Source organism: Microcebus murinus, chromosome 13 (assembly GCF_040939455.1).
Source record: "Microcebus murinus isolate Inina chromosome 13, M.murinus_Inina_mat1.0, whole genome shotgun sequence".
In the NCBI taxonomy this organism is placed as follows: domain Eukaryota; kingdom Metazoa; phylum Chordata; class Mammalia; order Primates; family Cheirogaleidae; genus Microcebus; species Microcebus murinus.
Genome location: NC_134116.1, coordinates 45,653,297 through 45,666,676, shown reverse-complemented (window position 1 = coordinate 45,666,676; position 13,380 = coordinate 45,653,297). Strand labels below are relative to the sequence as shown.

The 13,380-nt window shown below is 31.7% G+C and overlaps 1 protein-coding gene and 1 non-coding gene across 7 annotated transcripts in view; both read right to left on the bottom strand.

Annotated features, from left to right (window-relative positions):
• The window catches only part of PCDH9 (protocadherin 9), an 864,876-nt gene that overhangs the window by 134,264 nt on the left and 717,232 nt on the right, over nt 1-13,380 (bottom strand). The window lies entirely within an intron of this gene.
• On the bottom strand, nt 13,218-13,322 carry LOC142875290 (U6 spliceosomal RNA). The gene has a single exon (XR_012922685.1). It is a non-coding gene; the product is annotated as a U6 spliceosomal RNA (small nuclear RNA).

Here is a 13,380-nt window from a genome sequence, read left to right as displayed (position 1 = left end):
AGAGCCAAATTTGATATAGAAAATTTCAGTAACTATCAGTTGATTTTATGTGTAATTTTTCATAACTATACAAAATCTAGATTGTGTACAACTAGCTAATACTACAATAAACAAATTAATTGCCATTTTGCAACAATTCAACAAAACATATTTAATAGCACCTATCATATTTATGCTGTAATACAGTATGTCATAGGATTCAAAGATTATTAAGAATCTCTGCCTAAGAACCTTTCATTCTTATGAAATTTAGAAAGCAATGGCCTAAATAATGGTAATGAATGATAGAGTATTATCTGGAGAACTATGAGCAAAGAGAAATGAAGAAAGTAGGGAAAGCACTTTCCTATTGGCTGGAGGATTCTGCAGAGACTTTGAAAGAAGATTAAGCATTTACAGTGACATAGAGGGATCTATCCTATTTTTATTGGAAGAGTATGGGGAGCAGTGAAAAGAATGAGCAAGTGTTTGAATGTACAAGACCATGTTTGAATAATATAAGTATTGACTAATCGCGTTTTCAAGCAGAGTGTGGCATTGCCAATGTCATCAAATAGTAATCTATATCTCATGCAATTTTTATGCCAAAATTTCTGATAGCTTAGGAAAATAATGGGTATTAAAATTCACTCAATCAACAATATTTCTAATGCCAGGTCTACACTGCACAAAATGAATGAAAGGAATTAATTCTACAGATAACATTTAGGAAACATATAAATTTAATTTAGACAACCCCATATTTTTAGTATTTTACAGAATTACCTCTGCAGAATGTGTTTTATTTAATAATATAATTTACCTAATCTAGTTATTGCAAAATATTAAGTAGGCTCTATTCTTTCAAGTTGAAATTTCCAAAACAGCTGTTATATTTACATTTTAAAATAAACTTAAACATAAAAAACTTTATTAATTTCAATATACCTTTTTATTTTAGGAAAAAAAATGACATACTTTATTCAGCTTTTGTAATCAGAATTGGCTATGAAGACAAACATTTAATTCAGGTAATAAATTTCATAAGGGACATTTTAAAGTCCTTTTATTTTGAAGAATGTTTTTGTCTTCATCAATATTAAAACATGAAAAAATTAAATAAAACGAGGCTCTGCCATACAGTGTATAAAAATATAGTTTGTAGGGTTTTTTTATGAACAAGCACCTTTGTGTCTCACAATTTTTTGTACACTGCCTTTTCCTATACTTGTGTCACATATCTAGATTTAACAAATAGGTGCTTTGGTATAATATTGCCTTTCCATGTGTAATGTTCACTTATATATGTTTAAGAGATAACATCTCACTTCAATTTTATTAGGGTGTTTTTTTTAATTTAATTTAATTTTATCATATTACGGGGGTACAAATATTGTTAGGGTTACATATATTGCCCCTGCCACTCCTCCTCCCACCCCCTGCCTTACCAAAACATCAAGTGTGTCCTACCCCCAGGTGGTGCGTATGGCACCTATTTTGTAAGTATAAATTCACCCCCCCTCCCCCCTCCCATTTGCCCACCACCTGATAAAAGTTTGTTTTTCCTTTTTTTGACCTTTGGGTTACATTGTATATCTTTGCCTTTCCCTAGGAAGAGTTAGAGGTATTCCCCCCCCACACACACAATGCTCGCCACAACCCTAAGATGTGTATCTCCCCCTCCCCCAAACGGGCTCCACATCTACTCGCCATCAAATTGGTACTGATTGATTAAAATTATGGTGCTCAAATGGTGATAGTACCTTTCTGTTTTAAGTCACTATTTACTTACTGTTTTCAGGGTTATTTAGGATTAGTTTAACAAGAAAATATCTTTTATTAATTATTCATATAAAATAATAATCACAATTGTTTGCACTCAAATAGTACATTTTATTTTCAACACGATAACACATTCAAAAAATAACTGTTTCTAAATGATGAATCTAAGATTCAGGAAGACTGAATCAAGTTTCAGAAGTTGCAAAGCTCTCAAGTGAAACATGCAAGACTAAAAATCAAGTGTCTTGATATCTAGCTATTTAGCAACTGCTTTATTTAAAAAATAAAAGATAAAGATTTAAAATATACTATTAGCCTATGAAAAATTAATCCAGAATTATAAATTATAGATCTTATAATATTTCCTTTTCCCTAGGTTGTTTAGCAACTTAGAATGAATTTGCATACCACTAGAGTTCAAAGACTATAATGACAATAGCCAATTTTTCAATAATTTTGACATGCTGACCATACTTCCTTCAGTATTTTTGTTTATTTTTTAGTTTGGGGAAGAGCCTTTCCTGCTATAAGGTCCCTAAATTCTTAAATATTCTTTTAGGTCTTGATGACTCTTATGTTTTCAGTAATCCTATGAAGGATGTTCATATCACTGCAATTGATAACAACTTTATTATCTAATATATGAGCAAAAATTACTTGATTATGTAGCAAGATTGCAAAAGAGAAACATCTAGGTAAACACTGAAAGGGAAAAATATAATTTCTGGGATGGAGATAGGGCATTTTAATTATTATATTCTAATAATATGGCCCTTGAGTAGCCTTTGTAAATCACCGTACTGCTATTTAATTATATTATCTAAAATGCACACTGTATTTTATACTCAATAGGTCCAAAGGGTAGCTTATTTTATATTTCCTCCCAAACAAATTCCATTTTGTCTTCAATTCTGCCATGTATTACCATTTTCCCCATAGTCCAAACTCAAAATTTTGGATAGATTTCTGATTGTTTTCCATTCTTCATCCTCATTTATAATTTATATATATTTCTTGGAGATCTTTTCTTTCGAGTGTCTTAAGACTTACCTGTATTGTCACATTATCACTTTCATTTCTTTGGACCATAACCTCATTGCTATATGCCCTGATTACTGCAATAAACTCCTGGACTATAGTCTTCTCAATCTGTGCACATTACCAATTCCATGAGGTCATTCCCCTGACTAAGAGTCTTCAATAACTTTCTCAAAGCTTCTTAGGTCAAGTGCAGACTCATATTAATTGCCACTGAAAAGCTCTATAGATTCATCTTGCCCATATAACCAATATATCACTTTACCTGAACATATGCTGTTTTAGATAAGACATTCCCCTCGTAATTATTAACAGACCTCATAGGTATCCCTTCTTACGTGACTTTAACCAAGCCAATTTTTTTCATTTATATATGTCCAGCCAGCCAGCCAGCCAGCCAGCTGATCAGCCTTCGTGTAAGGAATTGGTGCCTGGCACAGTGCAAGACATATGAAATGCAGACTAAAACATTGTTCTGTCTTCAGGATGCTCCCTAATTGCAAGTCAGAAATTATCTAATCACATGCTCGTGCATCTTACAAGTAGAACATGCATTTTGAGAGAATTTGAAAATGCTTTTAACCCAGCCTGCAAGAGTCAGGAAAAGAAGGAGTGGGAGGGGGGAGGAGGGGATGGTTATACACAAACATAATGAGTAAGAAATACAACATTTGGGGAATGGTCACGCTTGAAGCTCAGACTCGAGGGGGAAGGGGGGCATGGGTAATATACGTAACCTTAACATTTGTACCCCCATAATATGCTGAAATAAGAAAAGTATAAAAAAATAAAAAATAAATAAAATAAAATTCTGCCTTTAAAGAAAAATCTGATTCCACTCCTTTCAAAAACAATCTCAAATCTAACTTCCTACATAAAGCTGTGCACAGTAGAGTGAGCTGACCTAGACAGTGATTCTTCCTACTAACGGTCAAATACATTTTTCCACATAGTGATAATCTAGGAGATATTGTTCTCTAATATTTCCTTTTTGTAGGTCCCCAGCATGATAGTCTATCCCCAGGAAATCACAAACATCTTTAAAGGCAAACTCTGCTTCTTCTTCCTTGTTCCTCCAAGTGCCTATTATAATGATGAATGACTTTTAGCTGTGCTAACGTAAACACTCTTGAAGTTAATTAAATCAGCTTCTCTTCCCAGTAATCCTCCAACCATTGTGGATACTCATGGGGACATCTGTACAAATGCCATTTTGGAGGCTCCCAGCAGCCATGTTTCTGCAGTGGTATAAGGCCCAAGCTGGGCTAATCAGATTCCTTCTGAGAATTTGAAATTAGGACATCAATGGATTCCACATTAGCCAAAGCTGTTTCTTAAAAATTATTATTCTGTAATTATAGCTAATGAGATATGCATATCTCTTACTACCAATTCAAAAATATAAAAGAGTGAAATAAATATTTTCATTAAAATTTACCTCATTGTGAATAATCAACCCAAAAAGAACTCATAAAATTTTAAAAATAGAGAAAACATGATAGTTATTCTTGGAATAATTAATTATGATTTTAAGATATAATTAATAACCTTTTTCACATGTCTATATATACTTTGGGAACTAAAAGCCCTCTAAGACCTTCTTTTGTATTGTCATTGTTCTTTCTGATAAGAATAGTCTCATAATTTTTGTCCAAACCAAAATATATCCATTAGTATGGGAAAAAGTCTCCAAATAAAGAATTGTTTCTTTAAAAAATACATTTTCCTCCAAAAATAACATGTAATTTATAGGTGAGTTAAAAAAACATTATTTTATAACTACATAAAAGCTTATATCTGGGCAAATAAAATATATTGAAGTATAATGAAAAAGAAAAATAGCGAACTTAAATTTATCCACTATCAGATTTTTAATTAGCACATATAATATTTAAGAACATTCACAAATGCATTCAACATGCAAATCATATGACATTAAAGAAAAAGTCCTAAGGACCTACCTTGTCTATCTATACAAAATATAAATAATAACAAAATTTGACCTTCCCAATGATAGCAGATGTGTAAAAGACAGCAGTGCAGAGAATGAAATGATCTTCTTCTTCCTAGTCAATGGTAGTACATATAAAAGACATTTGGGAAGCTGTTCTCTTTATCTCTTAAAAATTCATTATCTAGTCACGGAGGATTTCAGGGAAGGAGATCCAGACTATCCTCTTTCTGGGGGTTGGGAAGTAAAGCACAGATCAGGGGATTACTGGTGACATTTTAAAGAAAACTTAATCTTTGCATATCATTTTTGGGAAGATACAGGGAAGACAAATTTTAAGAATATAAATTAGTACAGAGAGAATGTCAGATGACACTTTTGAACGTGTAGTTTTAAAAATTATGAATCCATTTTGGAAACAATGAGAATCATTTTCTAATTGGGAAAACATTTTAAAGAAATAATTATTTCAGTTGATTTTCTTTGATTTTTTTATATCTTTCAGAGATATTTGACATGTTCTTTTCACATATTCCTGTGATTATACAAAAACAAGTCAAGGTAAAAGCATCACCTAGCTAATTGAGTTATGTGTTTAATAAGTCAATTATAAAATATTTTTATTTAATATTTATTAATTTTAGTTCTCTCAAGCTCAGCCTAAATTATCATTCTTGATTTGACACATATTAATATTGGCTGTATTTGTTTTTTCTTTTCTCACTCATATATAAAAACACATACTCTGAATATTAAAACTTAAAAAGTTATATAAAATATAATTTTGTTTTATACAACTTCCTCTCCTCCCAAAAAAGTGATTGTCTAAATTTATAACAATATTCTCACAATAGTTTTTAATCATTTTTGAGAATAAATATAGAAAGTTATATTTAAAACATTCTTTGTTATTCCTATAATATATAAGAATTCAAAGACAACTATTATGTTTCAGTGTTGGCCAATATCAGGCATATATTAAACTCCAAATAAATGTTTTGAGAATTAGAGAATAAATGAATAAATTCCTGTTGTTTCCAGTTGGCTAATCTTTCCAAATTGAATTTCTCCTTCCATTCTAAATTGCTCAGTGGGTTCACTGGTTTTTATCAGATCTGTATTTTTAGGGTAAAATCAATTTAAAATATATTTCTCTTTATTTATAATATATTTCTAAAATATATTTCTCTAAAATATATTTCTCTTTATTTATAATATCTGGTTTCTTATGATATTGTTTTACTATAATAACTGTACATAATACATGAATATATACATAAATGTATCTGACTTGAGACTCCTCTTTCAAATGTCTCATACAAAATCTCTTAGCAAAAAGGGTTTAAAATTCCTATTTGAAAATACTATGGAATGTGTGAACATATGAACACATTCCAATATATCTGAATAATCTGAAAATATGTGTTTTATCTGATGGTTAAACATTAATAAGTCAACAAAAGTTAATGAAATTATCTAGATAATTCAAGCCAAAAATTTCAAAATCCACTTTCTGCTAATAAAGAACTGTATAAATTTTAAACTCAAATTGTATTTATGAGTTTCCTCTTGATTCAGTTTTACTCATTTCCTCTGTAAGACTGTAGAATTCTAATTCTTGCACTTCCTCAACTTGTTAAATTGTTAAAAATATGTTATAACCTATTCAGTTTGTATTTTTCCATCTTTTTTTCTGGCAAGTTTCATAGCCTGATTCTTTCTTGTATAGTTTGACGAACTGGAAAGACTCTTTCATTTTGCTATGGAATTTAGTAAGCACATGAAAAATCATAAAGAATATATGATTGCATGTATGAATTACCATCCGCTTTGTCAAATCTTACCATTTTGCTGCATTTGTGATATTATTTAAGTAAATAAAACATAATTGTGTGCCCCTTCCCAATTTTATTTCTTATCCCATTTTCAAGCAATCATTATCCTGAATTTAGTGAATAATATGCCTATTCATGCTTTTTATTTTTATTCCATACTCATAAACAAAAGCACTTATTTTATATCTTTTTAAACTTTATATGAATGATGTCATACTGTATGAATGTTTCTTCAGCTTTCCTAAAATAAAAAGTTTATTATTTTGTTATTTACCCTCAATAATGTATGAGGCTTCAATACATACATTTTTAATGCTACATAGAATTTCACTGAATGCGTCTACCACCTATTGACAACCCAAATAATCTGCATTGCTTTTTGAATACAAGTAGAGTATGCATTTCCAATTTTCAATTAAAGAGCATATTTATATTTATACTAAAGAAAAGCTACAAATGTAAAATGCTATTATTTAAGAAAAATGAAATAGCTTCCCTGAGATACATAATTTTTAAACAGTATCATATTTATACCAGTAATTCCCAAACATTGCTGTACATTAAAAATAGTCTAGGGAGTTTTTAAAATCTCAATGTCTAGATCATGCCCCGTAATAATTAAATCAAAATGTCCAAGCATTAGTATTTTTAAAAGGTCCCCAGGTGATTGCAAATTACAGCAAAGTTGGCAACCACTGAGTTAATGTTGAACCACTTTTTATTTAAACTACACAGATTTCAATACTTCCCTTATAGCTGCAAGCCAACTGACTTAACTCACATCATCTTCCTGTAGGAAGTTTTCCCTGAGAAAGTGTCATGATATTTTTTTTTTTTTGGCTCAATTTCTACACACATGTTAATCCTAAAACTACCAGCTCTAGTCACTGAATAATATACCTTGAATCATTTAATTTCATTGTGCTCTCTGGTTTGCTCTCCATTGTTTTAAAGTTTTATATATATATATATACATATATATATACACACACACACATGTATGTGTGTGTGTGTGTGTGTGTGTGTGTGTAAAATATTGCTATCAATCCTACATTTCAAGGCCCTAAGGATTTGGAAACAGGTAGTTAATTAACTCTGTACAGTACCTAACAAACTGCTACATGCAGAGAGACAAATCATGCTTTTTCTGCTAATGATATCTTGTGCAGAATAAAAACTTTAGCTCTCTACAATTTGGTACCAAATCTCCTAAATAATACATAATACCTTAGCTATTTTATCCTAGACCTTAGTTTTTATTCAACCTTACATATTATATGCAGTTATTTAAGTAGTTTTCTGCTTAGCTTATTTCAGATCATAATTTTATTCTTATTTACTAAAATATAATTACATCCATATTAAATATAAGCTATACAGTATTTAGATTTAGAACCAACAATCTATGCTCAAAAGAAGTTTTTATTTTTTTAATGGAGACTTATTTCTAGTACAAAGAAATCTATGTATTGACTTCAACTTAACCTTAGGAAGCCACAGCACCTCCAACTGAAGCAAAGTATTAGGAGACTGTGTCATCGTTTTCTGTTTTCTACATTTTGCTGATTTCTACTGTTTTCTTTACTTCTCCATCTTTCTCTGACTTGCTCTATCGCTTCCAAAGGTAACATAAAGTGCTTACCTTATCCGTACATAATTTAATTGGAAGTATAGTAAAAGGCAATCAGTTTACATACATCACCAGTACAATAAAACAGCACCTGATTTCTATCCAAAATCTTATGCAAGACAGTTTGTCTTACTACCTAGAAGACAAATGGTGACATTCAAAGAGTACAAACTTGCTGTGACTTTCACAAATTTTTCCCATGAGAAAATACACTATGAAATTATTGTCATATAGTAGACCTAACCATTTAGTTTAAAAATTAAATAACTAATTCAAATTATGTCAATTATATATTACTGCATTAAATTTCTCTCCTATGATGACAACCTGCAGGAGGTAATAATGTTTATGTAGTAGAAAAATCCGAAGCTGGTGCCTGAGTGACAAATATATCATGATCACTAAATGATATCAAAGCAACGTGTTTATTTATTTATTTATTTATTTTGTGGGTCGTGGTAGTTTAACTCAAGAAGGAGCAAAATATGCTGCTTCTAATTCTTGAAAATAAGAACTCGCAATTTACTGCTGTCTGTTTACAGTTGAAACTATAGGGAAAACAACTTTCAGGGGCCTGATGTTTCATGTGGAAGACATTAAGTCCGTTGTAAATTGTTGCCTGTGGAGAGGTCGACCCAGAGGAAGGGAATTCAACCAGCTGAGTCACAGAAGCATGTATATTCATGGGTTCTGCTGCAGGGTTGTTTACAGTGTTGGAAGGTCCAGTTCCTAACCATGCTTGTCACTCAATGCCATAGTACAGAGGAATGTAGAATTGTCAGCATTTGTGATATTGGGTCTGATCTCTGGGTAAGAGAGAGATTTTCATTTCTTTCAAGCAGAAGTCAAAAATAATAATGACACAAAGTTTTACTTTTGAATTTTAAAAATGTGTTTTGTTGTTAATTTTTAGTTTTTCAGTTTGAGTTAGAGTATTGAAGGTATATTGATTGAAGTGGATTTCTGGAGCACTTAAAATGTAAAACCATAAAATAGATGACAATTATGAAAGTAAAAAATATATGATAAAAAGTTTTTTCTCATAGGAGTAGTAGAAAGTCATTTTGAAGATTGCCCCTTGAGCATCTAGCTGATTTGGTGCCAGTTTACCTGACTTTTCCAATAAACATGAAGACAAAATGTATTAGCATGCTTAAAGCTATTCATTAATGTTTGATGTTTTAGCATCTAATAAATATCTGCATATCCTATCAGTTTCTAGATTCAATACAGTTAGCTCTGGGCTTGCTTTTGAATCCCTTAATGTTTATACAGATTATGTAAATCATACGCAGTACACAAAAATACAGTGAGGAGGTGTGCAGCTGTCTTTCTCATGCAGAACAGCATTATCTAAACCCCACCTTAAGTTTATAGCTGCAATTTTTTTGTTTACTATAAAAAGCATCTGTATTCTAGACAAAAAAGGAGTGGGGAGAAACGAAAAAAAACTAACATGAAATTTGTGCTGTATCATTTGTAAAATTAATTGTGCCATTATAATATCTTTATCTTATACCATTTAATTTTTATGATACATACTGACAGGCTTTATGATACATACATACAGGCTTTATGATACATACTGACGTTCAGCTAGAGATATACAATATAAACATTGTGTATGTTGTTTAAAATATATAATGGAAATTAGCATGACAGAAAACCAATGGCACTATCAAGTGAAACTATACCAAATTATAGACCTACATAATAGAAGAGATAAGGAAGAAAGTGGAAAGCAATTTTATCATTCATAAATATAATACAAATATCTAAAGGTAGAACTGCTACCTTTTCTAATTTGAAGAGCTTTATCAGCCTGAAGCTACTTTAACAAGAAATTGGAACCCATGGGGGAATGAGCTCTAAACCTGCCCAAGATGGTTTACTTGACAAGAATTTTCTACATGGTAACATTAGGAGAGAAATCATGAGGAGAAATGGTGCATATTCAGAAAACTCTGCCAAGTGAGGTGAAATTTAAATTTAAAAAGTAGAAACATAACTAACAGATAAGAACGATTTGTAAAAAGCCTGGGCTTTTTCTCATGGGGACTGCAAAGCATTGAATAGATGTTGTACCAAAGCTACTACAAGATATTTAAATTTAAATTATCTTCCTATTTTAAAAGTATTGGAATAAAGATACCTGGGTTTTAAGTGACTTTTTCCAAGGTCACATAGATGAGTCGGTGGGATAGACAGGTATAGCTACTGAGTAACAGAGACAGAGGAGCTGTAGACTCTTCTTTCCCTCAACACCTGCCGAATTGCCTAAACTACTCCAGCATGTAAACCCTTCACTAGTGACACTCCATCCTAATCATTATAGAATCTCAGAAGCAGTGACAATGCTGGAAGCTTCTACCTATACTCTAGTTGTTGCTTCATTTTCAGAAAATAATACTGATAAGATCATTAGCATTTATGGAAAGAGCACAAGAGAAATTGGCCAAAGGTTTTTCATATCTGTTCAAACAAATTATTAGATACTAAAACAAGGAAGGTTAAAGCTGGTGAACAATTTAGACTGTTCATATGCTCCTCCCTCCCATTACTAAGCATAGCCCCAGGAGACTATCTTCAAAAAGCTAAATAAATTAACTGGGAGTCAGTTCCTAAGATATCCCTAGCATAATAAAACTACTTAAAAGATTATGCCTGACTCATATACTTCTTTAGTTATTCATTCATGTGGAATTTAAGACTACAAATCACATTTGTTACATTTTAGAAAATTCCCTTTGCATAGTTTCAGTTATACCAAAACTAAATAAATCATCTTTAGCCAAAAAACGTTTTAATCTTCAAGTTCCTCTGGGATACTGTACATTTCTATTCTTCTTAGACCTCACTGAATTGAAATTGGTGTTTTGTGTTGAATGCAGAAGATTGTTGAGAAGTAACATTGATCTTGAAAAAATAACTCAGCAAAATAATGGCTTTAGCTTAACTGATTTGCATATTTTAATGCATATACCTCTAAATCCATTAAAAAACTGAGTGTCTATATAATGAGCTCTGCAAAAAAAGATAATATTATAGCTTACATAGATTGTGATTTTGCTTTACATGAAGGAGATATAGTGACATTAAAGCAATTTTACACAAAACGTGAAGCCTACAATTGTAGAAGTTTATTGTTTTATGTGTATGTACAATCCTTGTCTTTTTCATAGCAATGTCGTCATACAGTGCCTTCAGAATTAACAAATAGCTACTTTAGAAACAACATCAATTGCATTGCACAATATATAATAACCAAGTAAATTGTAAATAAAAATATGGTAGTATCAAAGCAAATTTTTCATTAGTTATTAAAAATGGTTATAATTGATTATAAGTTGAAAATAAACTTATCATACAAGCAAATAGATGTTAATGTCAAATACATTCACAATCTGAGGATCTATCATAGCATTCCAATTCCTTGATCAGTGATCTATTCAACAACTTGTATTTATTGAGTACCTGTTGGAGTGGTATACTCGAGCCAGCTCCTACCAGCTTGCAAGAGCTGATTGTTAAATATGTACAATGTTTGGAAGCAATTGTTAATGTGAAGTCAGCCATGAACGGTGTGTTTGCACCATGGAAATTGGCAATGGTACAAATCATGCCTTTCCCTAGCCCCTTTACCAGTACACTATAGTTGTTGAAAAATCTGCACAAAGTGCTACAGGCAGCAAACAATAACTAGGACCCAAGCCCAGTTAACATACTTATTTGAAAGGATTGACTTAGAGAGATAAATAAAACTTAAAAACTGAAAAGAGGAAGAGTTAAAGCTAATTTTGACACTTTAAACCTCAAGGGTTTGAAGAATGAAAGTGCTAGTATCAGAAATAAGGAAATCAGGAAGGGATATTCATTTGGAACTTTGGTTGGAACATGAATTGTTTATCTAAGAATGAAACTCAGTAGAAAGATCGGGGGTGCTAAATATTAGAGTTCAAATCATCCAAGTTCACATCTTTGTCTCTAACAATAGCTTTCCAAATTGTCTGCACATTAGAATCAGCTGGGGAATCTCAAAATATACTAATGTCTGTGTCCTACCCCCAGAGATTGTGACTTAATTAGTCTGGAATATGGCCTAAGCTTTGAAAGATTTAAAAGATCCCTAGATGATTTTAATGTGCACACTGGTTTGGGAAACAATGGTCTATGATTCAACCAATTTTAAATTTTTTATTGCCTTACATTTCTAAAACAGAGAGAGAAATGTATGCATCACAAGTTTTAGGGAATGCAGGTCATTCCCTCAAAGTGTGCTCATTATTTGCCATTTCTCAGAGCTGAGGAAGAAAGTCACTCTTATTTTCTACTATTAATACATATGAAGAGTTCAGTTAAATGAATTCTGTTACTCCAAGAAAAAAATATTAACAATTGATAGTCAAGGAATTGTGAGAAAAAAACTAAAAATTTGCTTGGTACAAATTGAAATATCACCCCTGAACAAGCTACCCAAATAAAATTATTTTTACATTGTATGATGCATGTCTAGCCTATCAAATATAATTCTCTTTTTGCCTCTTTGTCTCTCTCTCTTTCTTTGTCTTTTTGGCTCTGTCCCTCTCTCTCTCTCTCTCTCTCTCTCTCTCTCTCTCTCTCTCTCTCATTCTCTCTTTCTCTGTTCTCTGTCTCTCTCTTTCTCTCTCTCTCTCTACACACACACACAAACACACACACACACACACACACACACACACACACACACACACACACACAAGCATGTCTTAGATGTATGTTTGTAATTATGGTGGAGGAAGTAGCTTAATCTCCGGAGTGATCTTTTGTAAGGAAGAGAACTACCTCCTTAGGTATATACTCTCCTACTGGGAAAATTCAATGAGATTATAAACAATCAGCTTGACTCTCCCCTTTGTGTTCAAGAGAGTACAGAATACTTTCTCTTAAATGTCAGAGGTCTACCTTCGCTTTTCTATTTTTTTATGATCACTTCGTATTTATTACATGTTTAACTGAACTTTTTAAAAATACGGAAAGCTTCATGAATTATGTCATCCTTGAGCACAGGCCATGCTAATCTTCTCTGTATCATTCCAATTTTTAGTATATGTGCTGCTGAAACGAGCACTACCTTTATTTTTCTAAATGGCAGATAGAATTCCAGGTTCAAACAAGAAGGAATGGCT